Source organism: Cricetulus griseus, chromosome 2, assembly GCF_003668045.3.
Source record: "Cricetulus griseus strain 17A/GY chromosome 2, alternate assembly CriGri-PICRH-1.0, whole genome shotgun sequence".
Classification (NCBI taxonomy): Eukaryota; Metazoa; Chordata; class Mammalia; order Rodentia; family Cricetidae; genus Cricetulus; species Cricetulus griseus.
Window position 1 is genome coordinate 107,758,649 of NC_048595.1, and position 19,528 is coordinate 107,778,176.

The 19,528-nt window shown below is 39.3% G+C and overlaps 2 non-coding genes across 2 annotated transcripts in view; one reads left to right on the plus strand and one right to left on the minus strand.

Annotated features, from left to right (window-relative positions):
- LOC100753968 overlaps positions 1-18,731 on the plus strand; it is an 81,321-nt gene extending 62,590 nt beyond the window's left edge. Inside the window, exon 3 of the transcript XR_004768282.1 lies at positions 17,946-18,731. This is a non-coding gene — a transcript (2-oxoisovalerate dehydrogenase subunit beta, mitochondrial-like). The remainder of the gene's footprint in view (positions 1-17,945) is intronic.
- On the minus strand, positions 18,264-18,350 carry LOC113831019. Its single transcript, XR_003482977.1, has one exon. It is a non-coding gene; the product is annotated as a small nucleolar RNA snR60/Z15/Z230/Z193/J17 (small nucleolar RNA).
- Positions 18,732-19,528: the final 797 nt, after the last annotated feature.

Below are 19,528 nucleotides of genomic sequence, written 5' to 3' on the forward strand. Positions count from 1 at the left end.
GAGTCCCAGCACTCATATGTCAGCTCATAACTGTCTGTAACTCCCAGTCCAGGGGATCCAATACTCTATTCTGGCCTCTGTTAGTGGAGAGGCACAGACATACATACAGGCAAAATGTTCATATACATAAAATAAAATAAAATAAAATAAAATAAAGTCAGGATGGAGTCTTCCATTCTCAGCACTCCCCACAAGACTTACAGTATATACTTTATCAAGAAGAAAATTAAACCTGATTGAGAAGCAATGGTGACCCAAGTGTTTAGTGAAATATGAATAGATATAAACATTAATCATATAAACAATATGACTAATAATGAAGATAAATGAGGGCATGGCTTAAAATTAAGGTGAAATTTAAATGATGATCAAAATGGCATGTAAGATTGAAGGAAAAGTAAGAGTTAAAATATTTGTAGTTGTTTGTTTAGGAAGAATAAAGAAATATTGATTTTATAATTTATTAAGTTGGACATACATAAGACTAAGTCTAATATAATTTAAAACTTAAATGCAATCATTAAAAATAACCCTAGCTTATGCTTTCAAAACAATTTGAAGAATAAAACATGATTGAGTTGGAAAAGGATAAAAGAGAAACTTTATCAAAAGCTTGTTTAATAGAAATTTAAAAATCATATTTTAATACAACAAGCATAAACATAAGTTTAGTTGCAATTTTGGTTGAGGGTTTTTAAAAATCCAGTTATGAAATAACTAAATGTGAGTGACTTACACTGATAGGGAGTGGCTAAAATTAAAGGACAGGAAATTAATTCAAGGCAATGCAAAATAAAAAATAGAATAGTTAAGAACATTATTATATTATGGTTAGAAAAAGACATTTCCCCCCATGAAAACAGGTCAAATTAGTATTTGTAGGTATCCAACATGTAAACGGGGGAGCTTTTGAATATTTTTGAGGCATTAGCTTTGATATCAAAATTGTAATGAATATGTGAAGAGTTACTTTCAAATAGAGATGGATATTAATATTAATATAAATATTAAAATATTTCTTTAGCATGTGAAGAGTAAACAAGAGAAATGTAAAATAAGGATCACAACTGAAAGGGAAAGATTGCCTGGTGATGGTGGCACATGCCTTTAATCCCAGCACTTGGGAGGCAGAGGCAGGCAGATCTCTGTGGGTTCCAGGCCAGTCTGTATAGGCCTTGTCAGCCTGGAGCTACTTATGTAGACTAGGCTGGAATCATACTGACACAGCTATGCCTGCCTCAGCCTTCTCTGCTTTCCAAGTGCTGGAATCAAAGGCGTGTACCACCATACCTGGCTGAAAATAACTTATTAAAGATAAAAAGGAAACCAAATAAATGTCTGTATTATGTTTCTAGATAAATATATTTGATGTTGTAAATTCCTCCCCACTTAATATCTATGTTCAACACAGTAAAATAAAAATATAATCCCGATTTCCCAGAGAATGTGACTATCTGATTTAGAAACACATGAGTATAGGGTCAGACCAGTTAAAACAATTTTGAATAAGAATAATGAGGGAACGGACTAGAGAGATGGCTCAGCCGTTAAAGGGTAGGCTCATGACCAAAACTATAAGAATAATGAGGGAATGTGATTTCACCTGTTTTTAACATTGATGTGGTGAGGAGCAACTCACCCTAGGTGAGTTGCTGGCTTGATGGCCATCCAGGGCCATGGTGAAGTCTGAGCCCTTGCTGCTGCTGCTGGGGCCTGTGTATGGGTTCATGGCCCTGATGTAGGAATGGGCTGTGTTGATGTCTGTGGCTCCTGATACCACAGAAGGCTCAGGGGAGAGGCCTGTGCAGAGTTGACCCCCACTCTCTCACTGACTGCAACACTAGGGAGAACTGGTCCTGTTTCCTTTAGCTGACTGAAGCACTCAGAAGAGAAGATCCAACATCTCACCTGGGCACCTTAATAGAGTGCAGGCGCCCTTCACCATCTGCAGCAGGTAAGGAGCTGACCCAACCCCTCATCAGCTGCAGCCCTCCAGAGAACAAGTCCTGCTCCTCACCTAGAAAACACAGTAGAGTTGACCTTGTAGACAAGGACATGGGTGAGCCAGCTCTGCGGGCACGAGAGGGGCAAAGCTGGTACTGCCTCCTTCATCTGCAATGTGGTGAGGGCAAATGAAAGATGCCCTCCCTCCATGCCCCTACCACCTCCAGCTGTTGAGGGAGCTGACTCTCCCCTTTATCTGCTGCAACACTCAGGGCCTTGCACCTCAGGGACAGCACAGCAGAGATAACCCTATTGAAGGGGTGTGGGTGAGCCACCCCAAAAACATGAGTGTGGGAGCTCAGTCCCCACCCCTGCCATATGGTGATGTGGGTGGGGAAGAGATGCCCTCCCCTCCTGTCCACTCCTTGCCACATGTGGCAGGTGGAAGAGCCGGCCCTGAGGTCATAAGAATGGGAAGAACTGTCCCTGCTCCTCATCAGCTGCAGCACTCTGGAGAGTGGCCCCTGCACGTCACCTGGGCAACACAGTAGAGCTGGCCCTAATGGTGAAGTTGTGGGAGAGCTGACACTGAGGACATGAAAGCAGGAGAACTGGTCCCCATCTTTTGCTTATCTCTACAAGGGGTGAACTAGCCAGGCAATGCTGGAGAGCTCACCCTGGGGGTGAGGACAGGGGAGAGCTGGCAGGCTTGACCAACCCTGCACCTACCCAGGCCCAGAACCAGAGTTGACCCACCCGAACATCCACCTTATGTATGATCCTCTGGAGCACTCGAGGGTCCTTCAGACCCAAAGCTTCAGGATCTCCATGACACAGGGCAATAACAGGATATCCAAGAGGATCCCCAATGAGGGCCCAGCAGATAGTGTAGCAGAAACCAGGGGCTCAAACCAGACCAGTGACTCTTTGCAATCAACACTTGCAAGTAGAGGTATATGGACAAAGGGGTTTACTGCGTGACCCACTGTGTCACACTGCAGTTTTCATAATAAGATTTTTCCTTTTTCCTCATTTAAATTTTATTTTATTTGGGGGAAGGTTGTAAGGGCAAAGGGTGGATATGAAGGGATGAGAAATGAAGGGGATGATGTGAAAGATACGTGATATGAAACACACAAAGTACAAATAAAGAGTTTTAAAAAGCTAAAAAAGGTTGATTATAAAGCTGTAATAAGGGAAAGACTAATGCAGATGAACTTTTTTGAGAAATTAGACAATTAGCTATATAACCAGAACAAGGTAGAGCTGAGGTATAATCAATAGGAGAACTGACAATGATTGGGAAATATTTATACTTATTTATAATTATTTTAATAGAAATATAAAATCTAAAATATAAAGTTACTAAGTTAATGTTTTAAATTCTTTTAAATGAGGGTATAGGCCTCATTAAATTAGAGGTTGGTTTCTGGTCTCATCACTATTCCAAGACACTGAAATTGAAAATTGAATTTTGTAGATATATTTTTATATTTATGCAAGAGAACACATACACAAGAATTGTTTTCTTTTATGAACTTGGGCACTCTTGTGTTTGACACATAAATGTTTAGAATTGTTATATCCTGTTGTTGGGTTTTTCCTTTGATGAGTATATAGTGTTATTCACTATCTCCTCAGAATTTTTTTGGTTTGAAGTGTGTTTTGTCATATCTGAAAATGGCTACATCTGCTTGCTTCTTGGGTCTATTTGCTTGGATTGCTTTTTCTATCCCTTTAACCTGAGGTGATGTCTATTCTTAATGGTAATGTCTATTCCAATGGTAATGGTAATGCAGCAGAAAGATGAATTTTGTTTTTTAACCCAATCCATTAGTCCATGTCTTTTTATTGGAGAATTAAGATCATTAATATTGAAAGTTATCAGTGAGCAGTGATTATTGACTCCTATTATTTTGTTGTTATGGTATGGTTCTTCCCATTTTTGATTTACTGGTCTGGGATCATTTATTCCTTGTGTTTTCTTGGGTGTGGGAAATCTCTTCAGATTGAAGTTTTCCTTTTTGTGTCTCAGTAGAGCTGTATTTGCAAATAGATACTGCTTAAATTTAGTTTTATCATGAAATATTTTTCTTTGTCTGTTGTAATTATAGTTTCGCAGGGTATAATAATTTGGGCTGCCATCTGTGGTTCCTTATAGTTTGTAGAAATCTCTCCGGGACCTTCTCGCTTTTAGAGTATCCATTGAGAAGTCAGGTATTTTTCTAATGGGCCTGCCCTTATATATTACTTGGTCTTTTCCACTTGAAGCTTTTAATATTCTTTCCTTATTCTACGTTCAGTGTTTTGATTATATTATGTTATATATTATTAAATAGGAACCTTCTTTTCTGGTCCTGTCTATTTGGTGTTCTATATGTTTCTTGCACCTTGATAGACATCTCCTTAAATAACCCAATTAAAAATGGGGGTACAGAACTAAACAGATTTCTCAAAAGATGAAAAACAAATATCTGAGAAACACTTAAAGAAACATCCAATATCCTTAGTCAACAGGAAACACAAATAAAAACTCCTTTGATATTTCATTTTATAACAGTCAGAATATCCAAGATCAGTAAAACAAATGACAGCTCATGCTGGTGAGGATGTAGGGAAAGGAAAACACTTATCCATTGTTTGTGGGCATGCTAATTTGTACAGCCTTTATGGAGATCAGTATGTTGGTTACTCAGGAATTTGCAAATAGATCTTACTCAAGATCCAGATATACCACTCTTGGACATATACCCCAAATACTTTACATCCTTCTACAGAGACACTTAATTATCTATTCTCATTTCTGTTAAACTCATAATAGCCAAAAATTTGACACATCATAGATGGCCATCAACATATAACTGGAAGTACATTTAAATAATGAAATATTATTCAGTGTTAAAAATGAAATTTACGAAATTCACAGTCAAATGGATGGGGCTAGAAAGAAATTGTATTTAGTGAGTGTCTTTGTCATTGTTCTATTGCTGTGAAGAAACACCATGACCAAGGCAACTTTTAGAAAAGAAAACATTTAACTGGGGGCTTGTTTGCTGTTTCAGAGGCTTAGTTCATTGTTACCATGGTGGGGAGCATGTTGGCATGCAGGCAGACATGGTGCTGGAGACGTAGCTAAGAGTTCTTTATTCTGATCTTTAGGCAGTAGGAAGAGAAGTAGAGACTGGGCCTGGCATGGTTTTTGAAACCTCAAAGCCCACCACCCAGTGGCATACTTCCCAAGGCCATACCCCCTAATCTTTCTAATCCTTTCAAAGAGTTCCACTCCCTGGTGACTAAGCTTTCAAATATATGAGCCCATGGAGGCCATTATTTGTTACAATAAATCTTTCTGCCAAAACCACCCGAGCCCTACTGCCACGTGGGCAGTCTCTGCCAGCCGCCTGAGTTCTGCCCCCCACCCCCCGCGTAGATGGACAAAATAATACACAGACTTATATTAGGTACAAATGCTACTTAGTCAATGACTAGGATTCTCATCTGTTAGCTCAGTCTTAATTATCATAAATCTATATATTTTATGACTTATTTTATAGAGGATGCCTTCCGCTGGCACCCTCTCTTGCTGGTGGATCACATGGTGCCGCGGGAGGAGGCCAAGGGGGAAAAGGGACCACTTCCTACTTTTCCTTCCTTAAATATGAGTCTCCTTGCTATGTCACTTCCTGGCTGGATCACCAATATCCCTCATGAACATTAATGCAAAAAATACTCAATAAAATACTGGCAAATCAAAATCACAAAAAGACAAACATGGTATGTACTCACTCATATGTGGATTTTAGACATAGAGTAAAGGAATGCCAGCCTACATTCCACACTGCCAGAGAAGCTAGTAAACAAGGAGGACCCTAAGAGAGACATACATGGTCCCCTGGAGAAGGGGAAAGGGTCTATATCCTCTGAGCAAATTGGGAGCACTGGAAGAGGGGGGAGGGACCTAGGAGAATGAGAAGGGAAGAAGAGGAGGGATGCAGAGGACATGAGGGAGCAGAAAGGTTGAGTCAGGGGAAGAATAGAAGAATGGAGATACCATAATAGAGGGAGACATTTTAGGTTTACAGAGTAATCAGGGACTAGGAAAATGTCTAGAGACCTACAAAGATGACACCAGCTAACAATCTAAGCAACAGAGGAGAGGCTACCTTAAATGACCTCCCCTGATAATGAGACTGATGGCTGACTTGTGTGCTACCAGATATCCCTCATACAGCAGCTGGTGAAGTAGAAGCAGACACCCACAACTAATCACTGAACTGAACTAGAATCCAGACACAGACTGATTCTCAATATTCTGAGAAAATTCCATATTGATTTCCATAGTGGCTGTACAAGTTTGCACTCTCACCAGCAATTGAGAAGTGTTCCCCTTTTTCCACATTCTCTCCAGCATGAACTGTCACTTGTGTTTTTTATCTTAGCCATTCTGACAGGTGTAAGGTGGACTCTCAAAGAAGTTTTGATTTGCATTTTCCTGATGACTCAGGATATTGAACATTTGTTTCTCAGCCATTTGAGATTCCTCTGTTGAGAATTCTCTATTTAGTAGAGACTAATGTACCCATATTTTAATTGGATTATTTGTTTTTTAGTTGTCTAGTTTCTTGAGTTCTTCATATATTTTGAATATTAGCCCTTTGTCAGATGTGGAGTTGGTAAAAATATTTTCCCATTTTGTAAGCTGCCATTAAGTCCTCTTGACAATGTCCTTTGCCTAACTGAGGTTTTTCAGTTTCATGAAGCCCCATTTATTAATTGTTGATCTTAATGCCTGCACTATTGGTGTTCTGTTCAGGAAGTTGCCGCCTGTGCCAGTGTATTCAAGGCTACTCCCAACTTTCTCTTCTGTCAGGTTCAGTGTATCTGGTTTTATGTTGAGGTCTTTGTTCTACCTGCACTTGAGTTTTGTACAGGGTGATAGATATGGATCTATTTGATTCTTCTACATGCAGACATTCAGTTAGACCAGCACCATTTGTTGAAGATGCTTTCTTTTTTTCATTGTGTATTTCTGGTAGCGATGGCCTGTGGCTTCCACCTGAGTTGGGGGCTGAACTTCTAATGGCTATGGTGACCTCTGGTCTAGCAGGGCTCAAGTTTGAGACTGGAGTTCTGGCCACTACTGTGGCTTCTAGTTCAACAGAGGATCCTCAGCTAGAGCAGGGATTCAGGGGTTCTGTTGGTGGGCATAGCCTCTGTTGGAGCAGGGGGCTTCTAATGGAGTTGTGGGTAGGTTAGGGGTTCTTGATGGCTGGCCTGCCTATTGTTTTATAAAGAGAGAGATAAAAAGAAGGCATGGAGTTGGACTGGTGGATAGGAGCAGAGGACGTGGGAGAAGTTAGGGGAGAGGAAACCATGATAAGAATTTATTGTATGAAAAACTTATTTTCAATGAAAAATATAATCAAGAAGAAGAAAGAAGAAGAAGGAGAAGGAGAAAGAGAAGGAGAAGGAGAAGAAGTGTCTATAAAATGTAAAAATCTATGTTTTTCTGTAAAAATGTAAAGTTCTGAACAAAATCAAATATGTTTTCTAAGGTAGTTGCATTCCTGGAAAACTTATAGCCCATGGAAAACAGGACTTGTTCTTTTTGGTTTATATAAAAGCTGAGTCAGTCTCTTAGTTCTCATCATTATAAACAGTTTTGTATTTGTTTCCCTTTTGAATCAGGATCTCACTCTACAGCCCAGGCTGGCCTCAAATGGATAGTCCTCCAACCTTAACCTCCCTCCCAGGAGCTGAGCTTACACACAGCTAGCTATAGACATAGTTTTTCCTTTCTACACACCTAGCACAACATTTGGTATTTGAAATTTCTATGAAAGTCCTGGCAATTCTTGGAACTTCCCCGGTGAGGATTGTTAGCATCTCTGAGTTTTAACTATGAAATATGTTTGTGTCCAGTCACCAAGGCAGCAGTGAAGCCCATAGGGAGTGATAGCCACTTGTCAGTGGAGACAGCTCACCATTTTCTGCCTCCCGAAGAGTCTTCATCACTTGTCATGTTCTGAAACACGTGTGAGCCTTGCCACACTTACCCCATTGTATAACTTTACACATCTCTTCTGTCCTAAGTGTGGTTTCCCAGAGGTCTAGGACCACATACTAATTTATATACTCAGAGCCTAGACATGCTCTATCAATGTTTGTTGTATGAGTGATGATTATCCAAACCTGGTACTTTACTCTGGAGTTTCCAGCATACCACTGGGCTGGTTGCTGCCTGTATTATGCCACCTTCTTCCCTGTAAAGAATATTTTACTATTTTTAAGAGGGTTCTTCAGCAGAGCTGACAGCTTTGTGAGTTTTTCCCTTTTCTTAAGTTTATTGTAGGTAGTTGATGCCTCAGATCAGTCCCTACTAACAGAATGTCTTCTTCTATAGAGAAATTACTGTAATAAGTGTCATAGCTCAAGTAAGAGAAATATATAAATATATCCTACAAACACCAAAGAAATCCTAGAAAGCCAGAGTTTTGAAGTCATTTTCCACTACTCTGTATAGAAGGATCCCCCTCTTCTTTGGTCGATGTCTTTGTCTAGAGCTGTGTTTGGCCAGTTACAGTTCTACATTCAGCATGAGACATTACCTGTGAGTCTAAATGATGCCTCCTATACTAAGGTGCAGGAATTGATGGGGTGGCCTTATGAACCAAAAATAAGATTTCTTTTTCAAACAGTACATTATAAATGGCACTAATGGAGCCAAAAAGCAAATCAAAGGGATTCACTTATAAATTTATAAATCTCCTGTCTGCATTTTAATTATAGTGTCATTTTAATTGCATTGTAATTGCATTTTAATTGCATGTATTTGTATAAATTAAAGAATAATCAGAGCTCTGAAGTGCTATGGTAGATTAATTTATGCATATAGGACTTTAAAATATATGCACTGAAAATGATCTTATGGTTTTCACCATGTTAGGCACCTTAATATCTACCTAGGATGGTGCTCTTCTTTCTCATTTCTGTGACTAAGAAAGCAAGGCAGAGATGGAGACTGAGTTCAGGGACAGACTTGGTATGCATAGGACTCCTAGCTTAGAATGCTCTTTAAATATTAAATATTGCAGAATATATGTTTCCTAGCTTAGCCTCAGGAAATTTCTGGTCTCTTTACGTGGGTGGAAAGGACAGAGGATGAGTCACTGAATTGGGGTGACAGAACCAATGAATTTTTAACAATATTCCTGGCACAGGTTATCATGGCAAAGTATATGCACAGGGTAGGGCCATTTATTCAACAAGCATTTATTGAAAGCATACTGGTGTCTGGCACCTCTGAAATATGATCACAACCCTTTTCATAGCTCATTTACTAAAAAGATAGTTGCATTTTCTAGTCTTTATATTTATCTCTTTGGCCAATTATAGATTGCAGTGGGTCTTTGCTGCTTCAAAATATGTCCCGTCCCCTGCCCCTCCTCCTGCACACTCAACTACCCATATACCAGGCTTGCTGGAAGGCTTATTGCTAAAAACTTGCATTTTTATCTTTTTGGAAAGGGAAAACTAAGAAGCTGAGGTACCAAAAGGGGACTTGCTTGGGACCATGGAGCTGAGTGCCTTTGCTAGCAAGGGTCCTGATGCAGTTGAATTTCTGTTCTCCTGTCTCAGAGCCTTGCATGAGCTGTACCTGCCCTTCTGCATGCTCCTCTTTTCATAAATGGGGCATTTGTTCTGTCCCCCATAAGCATCTTCAAGGACCCAGGCCTTCCATGTCTTTTGTCTTTACAGCATTTCTTTGACCCTTCCACTTTGGATCATGTAGGGTTCCATTGAAGGCTGTCAGTTCATGGAATCAGGGTCCTGTCCAATTTCTTTTCTGTATTACCCAAAGATCACAAATGTAGGCCTTTGTATCAGATAGAACTGAGTCTCAATTTGAAGGGTAAATATCTTGAAAGGTGTGTAACAATGAATTACAAGCTTCTGTTAGGATCCTCAGGTGCTTTTATTATTACTATTTTTCTGGTTTTTTTTTTTTCCACAAAACCCTCATCAGTCAATATTCTCTGGGGACTTTGTAGGCTTTAATTTAGGTCATGTGCATTTCCTGGCCTTGCTGTTTTGTAGGATATGTTTCATAAAAGACTTTCAAAGTTTTTACCTGGTTTGCAGCCAGGTGATGGTGCAGGCATGAGTCATATTATACAGAAATAAAGCAGACGGTGGGTATTGTTTTGTTTTAAGATTTATTTTTTTATCTTTTGTGTATGAGTGTTTTCCTGCCTGTGTATATATGAATTGTTTACATGCAGTTCCCAGGGAGGCCAGAAAAGGGTGTCAGATGCCAGGCACTAGAATTATAGATGGCTGTGAGTTGCCATGTGGGTTCTGGGAACCAAACCTGGGTCTTCTGCAAGATCAGACAGTGCTCTTACCCTTCTCTCCATACCCATTGGATATTGCTGTTGCTTTTGACAGGCTCTTATTGTATAGCTCTGGATCATGTGGGACTCTGCAGATTAGGATGGCCTTAACACAAAGAGATCCTCTTGCCTCTGACTCCAGCGTGCTGGAATTAAAGGCATGCATCACCACACCTGACTGAGTATTGCTTTTAAATGTGCCTTGGACAGATAAAAATCCAAGAATGAATACTTTCCCACTTAAACTAGGCAAAGCTTGTAACACGAGTCTTTTGTTAAGGGCTAGATGTGGCAGCACATGCCTATGGGAGACAGAACAAAAGAATTTGAGTCTAGCATGATCTACATAGTGAGACTCTGTCTGTGGTGGTTTGAATCAGGCCCCCATAGGCTCATATATTTGAGAGCTTAGTTATCAGGGAGTGTCACTACTTGAGAAGGATTAGGAGGTGAGACCTTGTTGGGGTAGGTGTGGCCTTGATGAAGGAATTAGGTCACTGGGGGTGGGCCTTGACATTTCAAAAGCCCAAGGCAAGTTCAGTGTCTCTCTCCATTTTCCTGTTGCCTGCCAATTTGGATATAGATCTTTTAGCTAATTCTCCAGTACCTATGTGCTGCCATGTTCCTCGCTGTGATGATAGTGGACTAAACCTATAGAACTTGGCAGCCCAGTTAAATGTTTTTTTTTTTTTTTATGAGTTTGCCATGGTCAAAGTATTTCTTCACAGCAAAAGAATACTAACTAAGATACTATCTGGAAGAAAAATAAAAGACTCTTTATCCCTTGCAAACACCTTGCCAAATTAGGATGGCGACAGGTTGTTGTCACTCATATCTTGGACTAAGCCTTCTCTAGACCTTATCGAGATATGATCCCATCTATCCCTTGTTGCAGCCTCATACAGAATCCTATAAGTGAAGCTGGGAATTATGCAAATTTTGCCAGTAAGAAAAGCTTTCTGAACCTTCAGTAACCAAAAATTAACTGAGAATGACACACAACAAATATGAGGTCTTTGGTAGTGCTCACCCATGGTGCCTTGTGCAACTTTACTTCAGCCTTGGCTGAGAACACACCATTCCCTTTGCACTATGCCTGCTTCCATAAGAGGCACTGCCAACAACAGTGTCCAAAATATCTTGGTTCAGATTTGAGATTATTATACAGTCCAGTGTTTACTGTACATGCAGTTTTCTCCTCTTACAGAAACAAAATAGTTAATTACAGAAAACAAAGATGTTTCTCTACCTTTATTCCTTTAACATGTCAGGATCAAATGAGTATAACTTTGGAATGTATTGTGTTTGAGAATTTGATTAAAAAAATGTAGTTGCTGACTTAACTTTCATAGCTTTTATCTTATCATGGCACCACCCATCTTGTCTTTGGGTCTTTTGTGTCTTGAACGGTTGAGCAGGACACTTTCTAATGAATTCCACATGAACTAATTGTATTCTTATCACTGTCACTTGGCAGAGGATGTCTGCTTGTTCTCTCCAGCTATAGATGCAGTCCTTTTGGTCCTGAGTTCTCTATTGCAGACTTCTTTAGATCTGAAATAATGTGAAAATGGACTTGATGTCCCTGCTCCTGAGCTTTGCAAACTGTTCTCCTGCCTTTTTCCCCAAGACTTTTGCCCTTTACAAATTATGGCCTACCCTGGAGTTCAAAACACAAAAAGACAAATATTTTATTTAGTTACATTTCAGGGTTTTGTTTTGTTTTTTTTTTTCTTCATTTTTTTGAAAATGGGGAAGGATTGTATGTTAACTACATTAGAATTTTACTGAGAAAGCCATTATCTCTGCTTGTGAGTCTTCGGTTAGTTGGCAAGAACCGCTGACACTCCAGGAAATGAATAGCAGCATAGTGTGTGGTGGGATTTTATTTGAGGTTGTACTATAAAGTTTCATGTGATAGATGTGTGGTCGTATTATGGTATGTTGGGGTGGTGGAACCTTGCAGAGATGTGACGTAACAGAAGTTTGGTTATGGCAGCTGTTCCTGTGGATGGGATTAATTCTGGTATTACAAAGGAGATTTGTTCCCACAAGAGTAGATGTTATATGAGGATCTGGCATAGTTCCTTATCTCCTTTGTTTCTTGTGTCACCTTGTGACTCTTCTCATCCAGAGCTGAGATGATGCCAAAACCATTCTTTTGAATCTCCGTAAATATGACGGACCTCGTTTGTTTGTTTGTTTGTTTGTTTGTTTGTTTTTCAGGCAGGGTTTCTCTGTGTAGCTTTGGAGCCTATCCTGGCACTGGCTCTGGAGACCAGGCTGGCCTCGAACTCACAGAGCTCCGCCTGCCTCTGCCTCTGCTGGGATTAAAGGTGTGCGCCACCAACACCCAGCTGACTCGACCTCTTTTTAATACACAATACTGCATAAAGTATTTTGTCATCGCAGCAAACATGGACTAAGACAGTGATGAACAACCAATTCTAAGGTACTGACAAGACATCAGCTAAATTGAGGGGGGGGGGCATCTTCATTAAATATCCTTGCTGATAGATAGTCTTCCTCAACATGCTTCATTTCATACAATTAAACCTATATTTTCTTAACCTTATCAAGTTTGTTTATTTGATAAGCATTCTTATACAAAGAAAATTCATCTGAGTATATAGCTTGGTGGTAGAGGATATGTCTAAGAAACAAGTGTTCAATTTTTCCAACCCTGAGAAATTGGGAAAGCATTTAATTTGTATTTTCAAAACATTCAGGATTTGAAATACTTGGTTTTGAACATTTGTGCTCAAGATAAAACTGGGATGATGTTAAGGAGTTTATTTGGAAAGGTTTCTCTTTTTTGAACCTCAGACAGCCTCACAGGCAACTACCATTACCACCTTTTTCTGCCAAAGCTTGCTATGAGTATGCTGTGAATTAATTCTTCTTCCCCCCTTTTCTTCTTCATTTCTTAGACCAGTAATTCACAAGCTTTATAATCAAATGAAGATCATGAGAAGAATTTAGAAATGCAGTCTGCTTAGTCCTTTCTCTAGAGATTCAGACTCAAGGGTATGAGTGAGTTGTAAGAATCTAGTTGTGATTAGGTAATTCTGAAGTAGGTGGTATTGGCCCCTACTTTGAGATATTGTTTTAAAAACCAACAAGAGTCTCACGGCATTAGGGGCTAATCTAGCTGGATTAGAGGAATTTATCATAATGACATGCCTTCTCGGTAGTCTTTGACCTTTACTGGGGAGATCTTCCCTTTGGTCTCCATGGTGATGCACAGAAGTCATCCACATTCAATTAGATGGAGGATGTGGATTTGTTCCTTTGCGCTTTGCCGAAGGCCCTGCTGCCCTGCTGCAGAGTCATTAGCTAGGCTAAGGAAACTCAACTTTCTTCCTCTCCTTCTCTCCTCCCTCCTCACCCCTCTTTTTCTTTCTTTCATGTGTATAGCAAATATCAGTAACAGTCACAAAACTATAGACTTTGGAAAAATGAGAGTAACCTATCCATTGTTTAAGATCAATTTGTACACAGGGAAACTAAGGCCCAAAGAAATTAAAAAATTTAGCTGAGTCACAAACTGAATCACTGGTTGGCTTAATTTTATATCAGCATTTTTTTTATTATTTTACTGGCAGCTAAAGATTTCAGGGCACCTAAAAAATTACTCATTTTCTGTTGCCCAGTCCACCTTTGACTTTGAAATATCTTTCTGTTCTCCTGGCCTGACTGTCTTCTCTCCTCCCATGGGTCATACTGCCCCTGTTTGCTTGTGTTGCTTAGTATAGTGATTGTATGAACTATTTCTGAATTCTTGAACACAGCAATATCTTATCTTCTTGGACCCCAGCTTATCAAATGTAAAGCAATTTTAAACCGAAGGGGTTGTGGTTACTTTAAATCTGTGGGAGAACAGGAACCTAAATTCTTACTCTCAGCATCCTTAAACAAAGGCCCAAGGAATAGTTCACTCATTGTTTTTCTGGGGCTGGGGGAGGGAGAGGTCATACAAAGGTTGCTTGGTTTGCAATCTTATCCCGTCTTCCTCATACTATTGACAAGGCATGGAATGGTTTATAGATTTCTGACTCACTTTAAGGACTATTTGCTGATGTTTTCAGACACTTATCCAATCTCAAGAAACTCAGGGGAACGGATTTCAACTGTGAATTATATATTATCCATATTTGGGACAGAACAGGCAATTTTAATGTAAAGTTCCCATCAATCAGGCCATGAGAAAAGGAAGGCCTTGACTGGCTATTGTGTTTGAAATCATTTATGTTGATTTAAAATATTTAAAGTTCTGAGAATTTAGTATTGAGCCCGAATATGATTCTTAACCCCCACCCCACCTTATACTTTCCTATATTTTTAGTTTCTGGTGAAATATTAGCTTATTGTACTATACATTTGATAAGGTCCCAAGAGTTTAGCCAGAAGAAATATTAAAATGTCCTTGGAGAGTTCATGTGTCTGATGGGAACAAGGATTCCAGGAAAAAAAAAGGGCTCAATTTCCAAGTAATTACAGGAATTAAGAAAAGAAATAAGTCCTTCCAAAAGATGCGTTTACTAGACTAGTGACTGTCCCCACAGTTTAAACCTTAAAACACTATGTTTAGTAAAGAGATACATGTAATGAGAACAGACAGCATTCACAAGGCTCTAGACACCACTAGTTTGTACTTATGTCGTTAGAGCTGCTGGGGAATCACTGTCCTGTCACAACCGATTTAGCTGCCTTCTTTCAGTCACGAGCTCACATTAAAACAGATATACACATGAGCATAGTGGGTTTCTTTATTGTAATGGGTATCTGGCAAACCACTTCCCTCTAACTGTGGAATAGGAGCAATGCTATTGTGTGTTATTGTGCTACTGTGTTATTTTTGGAATTCTGCATTATCAGGGAAGGGTTGTCGTAGTCTGTAGCACTAGCATTAGCATTGTAGAGACAGCACACAGGGGCATGTTCTCAGGAGGAAACCCTTGCTGCACACTGCTGCTCTCTCTACCCTCCACGTCCTTGCTGAACATGCCCAACCTTTCTCCTCCTAAGCTAATTACAAGAATGGTGGTCATTCTTTTAACATGTTTTTCATATGTATTTTCCTGCTATAGCCCAGTCTAAATATGTGGTTGCTTTCCATTCATGTGTTCTCATCTTACCATACATTTGAGCTAGTCTGATTTGCATTTAGTTGTCTTTGGAAAGTTAATGATTTTATTTTCAAAACGGCATTTGCTGACTCTCAACCAGTAGAATTGCTAGCTACCAAGATATCCAGCTTAGCTTGTGTCTCTTTAATTCACTCTTGGAAATAAATTATCCCTAGGAATTTCAATATTATCTTATAATCTAATAAACTACCCAATATCACTAATGGCCTTTTTAGGTTTTAAGCAGTTTTTAGTTTTGATGAGGATTATGCTCCATCTATAAGGATGGGGTTAATGGGTCCCAGAAGGGACACATCACCATCCAGGCTGTAAAAACTCATGCATGGTTTGGTCTTCTGATTATAAGGAAAAAGCATTACATTTGCAGTCTAAAGGTTCTTGAAAAATTGCACTCAATGTAGTATAATTGTTGATACTATTTTATAGTGTTTTTGAATCTGAATATTTATTTATTCATGCCTTATATTATTTCCCCAGGATTCACTTGCAAAATTGTCTTCTTCCCAAATCAATACAGAATGAATATATTTCATTGACAGTTTCCCATATAGTAATATTGTCTGGAAAATCCAGGCAATAAAACTAGTTAGCTAGGTGAAATGTTATTCATACACTTGTTTTGGTTGCTTATATCATTTGTGTAATAATAGCTTTAATTCCTTGTGAAAAACAAGGGAATTCTTCCCCAGTTCTGCATTATAATCGTGTTCAATTTGGCTAAGACAATAGATGCAAATGCAAGTGTGATTTCTCTGTTTCTAGAAATGCTGGCACCTCAGAGGAGAACAAGAAGAAAGACACAGTAGGTGAAAGACAGGCCTTGAGGTCCTGACTAGAATCTAGAAGGAATTGGGTTGGGGGTGGGGAGCCTTAGCATAAGGAAAAAGAAGGCCAGAGGGGTGAGAAATGGAAGACTAGACAGAACTGGAAGTATGATGAGGAGGAAGACGACTGCGAGTTGTTCCAGTGGGGTGTGGTCACAGCCAGGGCATTTAATGTCAGGCCACTGTAGGAAAGTTCCTTGAATTCAGGCCCTAAATGTCACCTGACATGTTAGGTGGGCTTTCATGTTTCCTTAGGGAAAGGAGTCAGTTCTTGTGGATCTCACTAATGGGGCAGTTTGCAGCAGTTGTTACCTCATTTTCTCTTGCTCAGTACCCCTGTGAATGAAAAGACAGTGACAGCACCCTCTTCCACTTCTGGAGCATGCACCGCACACAGTGTGAAGTGCTGGGTTTGGGTCACCACTTATTATAACTGAGGGGATGGACTCAACAAAGGAGGTCATTCACTCGAGGGTCTGGAATCCAAACATGTTTGGATCCAGTTGCTGGAATTTGAATCCAAATGTGCTTGACACAAAGCCCAGGATTTCTGGAATGGCAGTGCTGTTTCAGTGTGAGAAGAAAACAGGCAGGGTAGGTTGAGTGTCAGGGTCAGTTTGTGACAAGTTATGCTTGATGGGTAAACTGAATATCTGCCACCTACTCTAGGCTAGGTCTTTTCACAAATTCCTCACAATGAAGTCAGGGTAACACAAATGAAAGCTCAAAAACTGGAGATCTCCATGGCACACTAAGGACCAAGTGCAAGGACACAAAGTGTTTGAGCAGGTCTCATTCTTAGGTTATCATCTTATGTGACGTAATTATTTGTGTGAAAAGGACTCCTCTGAGTCTTTAGTTTTCCAAGCTGGAGTGATGACCAAGTCTCAGGAGGACACGGGAAGCCTTGATTGCATGACACTTGGGAAGCTTATATCATTGGCCTCCTGGGCTGCCTCTAGGCTTTAAATTGCCAAGTAGCAGAATCTAACTGTGCTCCCCACTGCCTCCAAAAGTGAGGAGGGCACTGGACCTCCTGAGAGAAGATCTTTCTGGGGATGACATTTTACATGCTTATTTTAATTTTCTTACTGGTGCATATAAGTTAAGTAGATGCCCCCTTTTCTGTTGTTACCCCTACTTTCTGTTTTCTCACCTCTCTGCTACCATAAACCCCTCTGTCTCCCTAGGAAATTTCACTTCTGCTTTCATTTAATACATACATACATACATACATACATACATACATTTATACATGCATACATACATACATGCACACATATATGCACACATACATATATACATACACACACATACGTAACACATATATACATACAGATATACACACATGCATACATATATACAGATATACACACATGCATACATATATACATGCATACATACATACACACAAATATATATATATATGATTCAATGTGATTCCATGAAATCTAGGAGCCACAAACAAGAGTAAACAAACGTATGATACAGTGTTTGTCTTTCTAGGACTGCCTTCATTTGTTTGATACAACTACCACTACTCGTGTCTATTTTCCTGCAAGCAACATACACTTCCCTTTCTTTCATGGCTGGAAATATTTCATTGTGGTGTTTTGTATTTTTTTATCTCACAGGTTGACTGGTCCCCATGAAGGCTACATTGTGGTAAAGAGAGGAAATGTCAAAGAATTCTCAGGCCCGTGGACACATGAAGAAAGGGTGCAGCCTTCTTCTCTGTCTGTTAGATTAAGAAAAACTTCCACTGTGGGCTTTCCCTGGCTTCTGACAATTGGTGACGTAGATGTTTGCCTCAATGTACTTATTTCTATATTTGAAGATTAGCTTAACCACCACCAAGAATTCTTAGTGGGCAGCATTGCTTTGACGCTTTCAAACTTAAATGTAGGAAAGAAAATAGACTCAAAAAAAGCTTTGCCTTCAAAACCTAGTAATTTTTTTATCAGATAGGAGTAAAAGATTTATGATTGTTCATCAGGTTAAGTCTGCTGAACTATGTTATCATCATAGTATCAAAACCTAGTAATTTTATGGTTAAATTCCTTTAAGAAAAATGAGCTATTAGCCATGTCACCAAGGTATATTATTTGAGGGTTTTCAACCATACTTTTATAATGTGCTTAAATATAGTTAAATTGCCAAGTCTATGCTTCAAACTGTTTTTTTTCCTTAAAATTCCCAAATCTTCATGTAATACCTTTAATTTATGATGAAGAACTCATTATCTGATACGGCAGAAAGATAAAAGTGTGTCTCATGAGTTAAGCCATATTTTTCTGAGCTTTAATTCCAGTCAATTTCCCAAACCTCATACTGCTCCTAATGTCCTGTATTCCACACAAAGCAGAAAAACTACAGATGTTCTCTGCACGGTTATTTAAATGTAAGGAGTTTCAGCAACTCTCCGGGAGGGACCCAGGTAATGAGCATCTTGCCTTACAGTGTATCCTGAAACTGGATGAGAAAATAAAGTCTCACCCAGAAATAATAACTGTGGAAACTCACATATCTTGGTTGGCTAAGAGAGAAAAAGAGATCCTGTCTCTTCAGCTCTCAGTGTTTATGAGATGTGACTGGGTGAAACCCTGCAGACTCTGCTTTCATCACCAGAGATTGTCTACTGTGAATCATTTTTTGATTAGGGGCCAAAAACAGAGCAACATTTATCTCAGAGGACAAAGGAAAAACCAGTCCTTGGAATTATCTATGTGGTAAAATGTCAGCGACTATGGCTTTGAAAGTAACAGGCATTTTCTGTTTTGCCACTTTCAAAATTAATTTTCTACTTTGCCTGAAACAAGGAAGAATTATAAAAACCTTTTATATTAGATTTGCAAATGCCAGTAAGTTACCCACCCTCATTTTTTTCTTTATCAGTTTGCCCTTTTGATAGGTGCCACACACACAGTAAAATGAATAAATTCAGCATATTTTCCTGTTCACCAAGCATAAATTATTACTAACTGTAGTGAGAGGCTTTTTGAAAAGCAGTTTAATTTTGTGGAGGGGACTTCTTTTATCTATAAATGATTCTGTTTGAAATCAAAGTAGATATTTTCTTATCTTTGTGACCTCGGGAAACTAAACCGTGATGCCGCATTTCTATTCTGAGAGGGCAATGAGAGGCATAAGCTGAATAACATCTTCTAATGTGTTCCTGTGCGTGGCTCGGGTTCTCAGTCTTCAAAACACTAAGAGA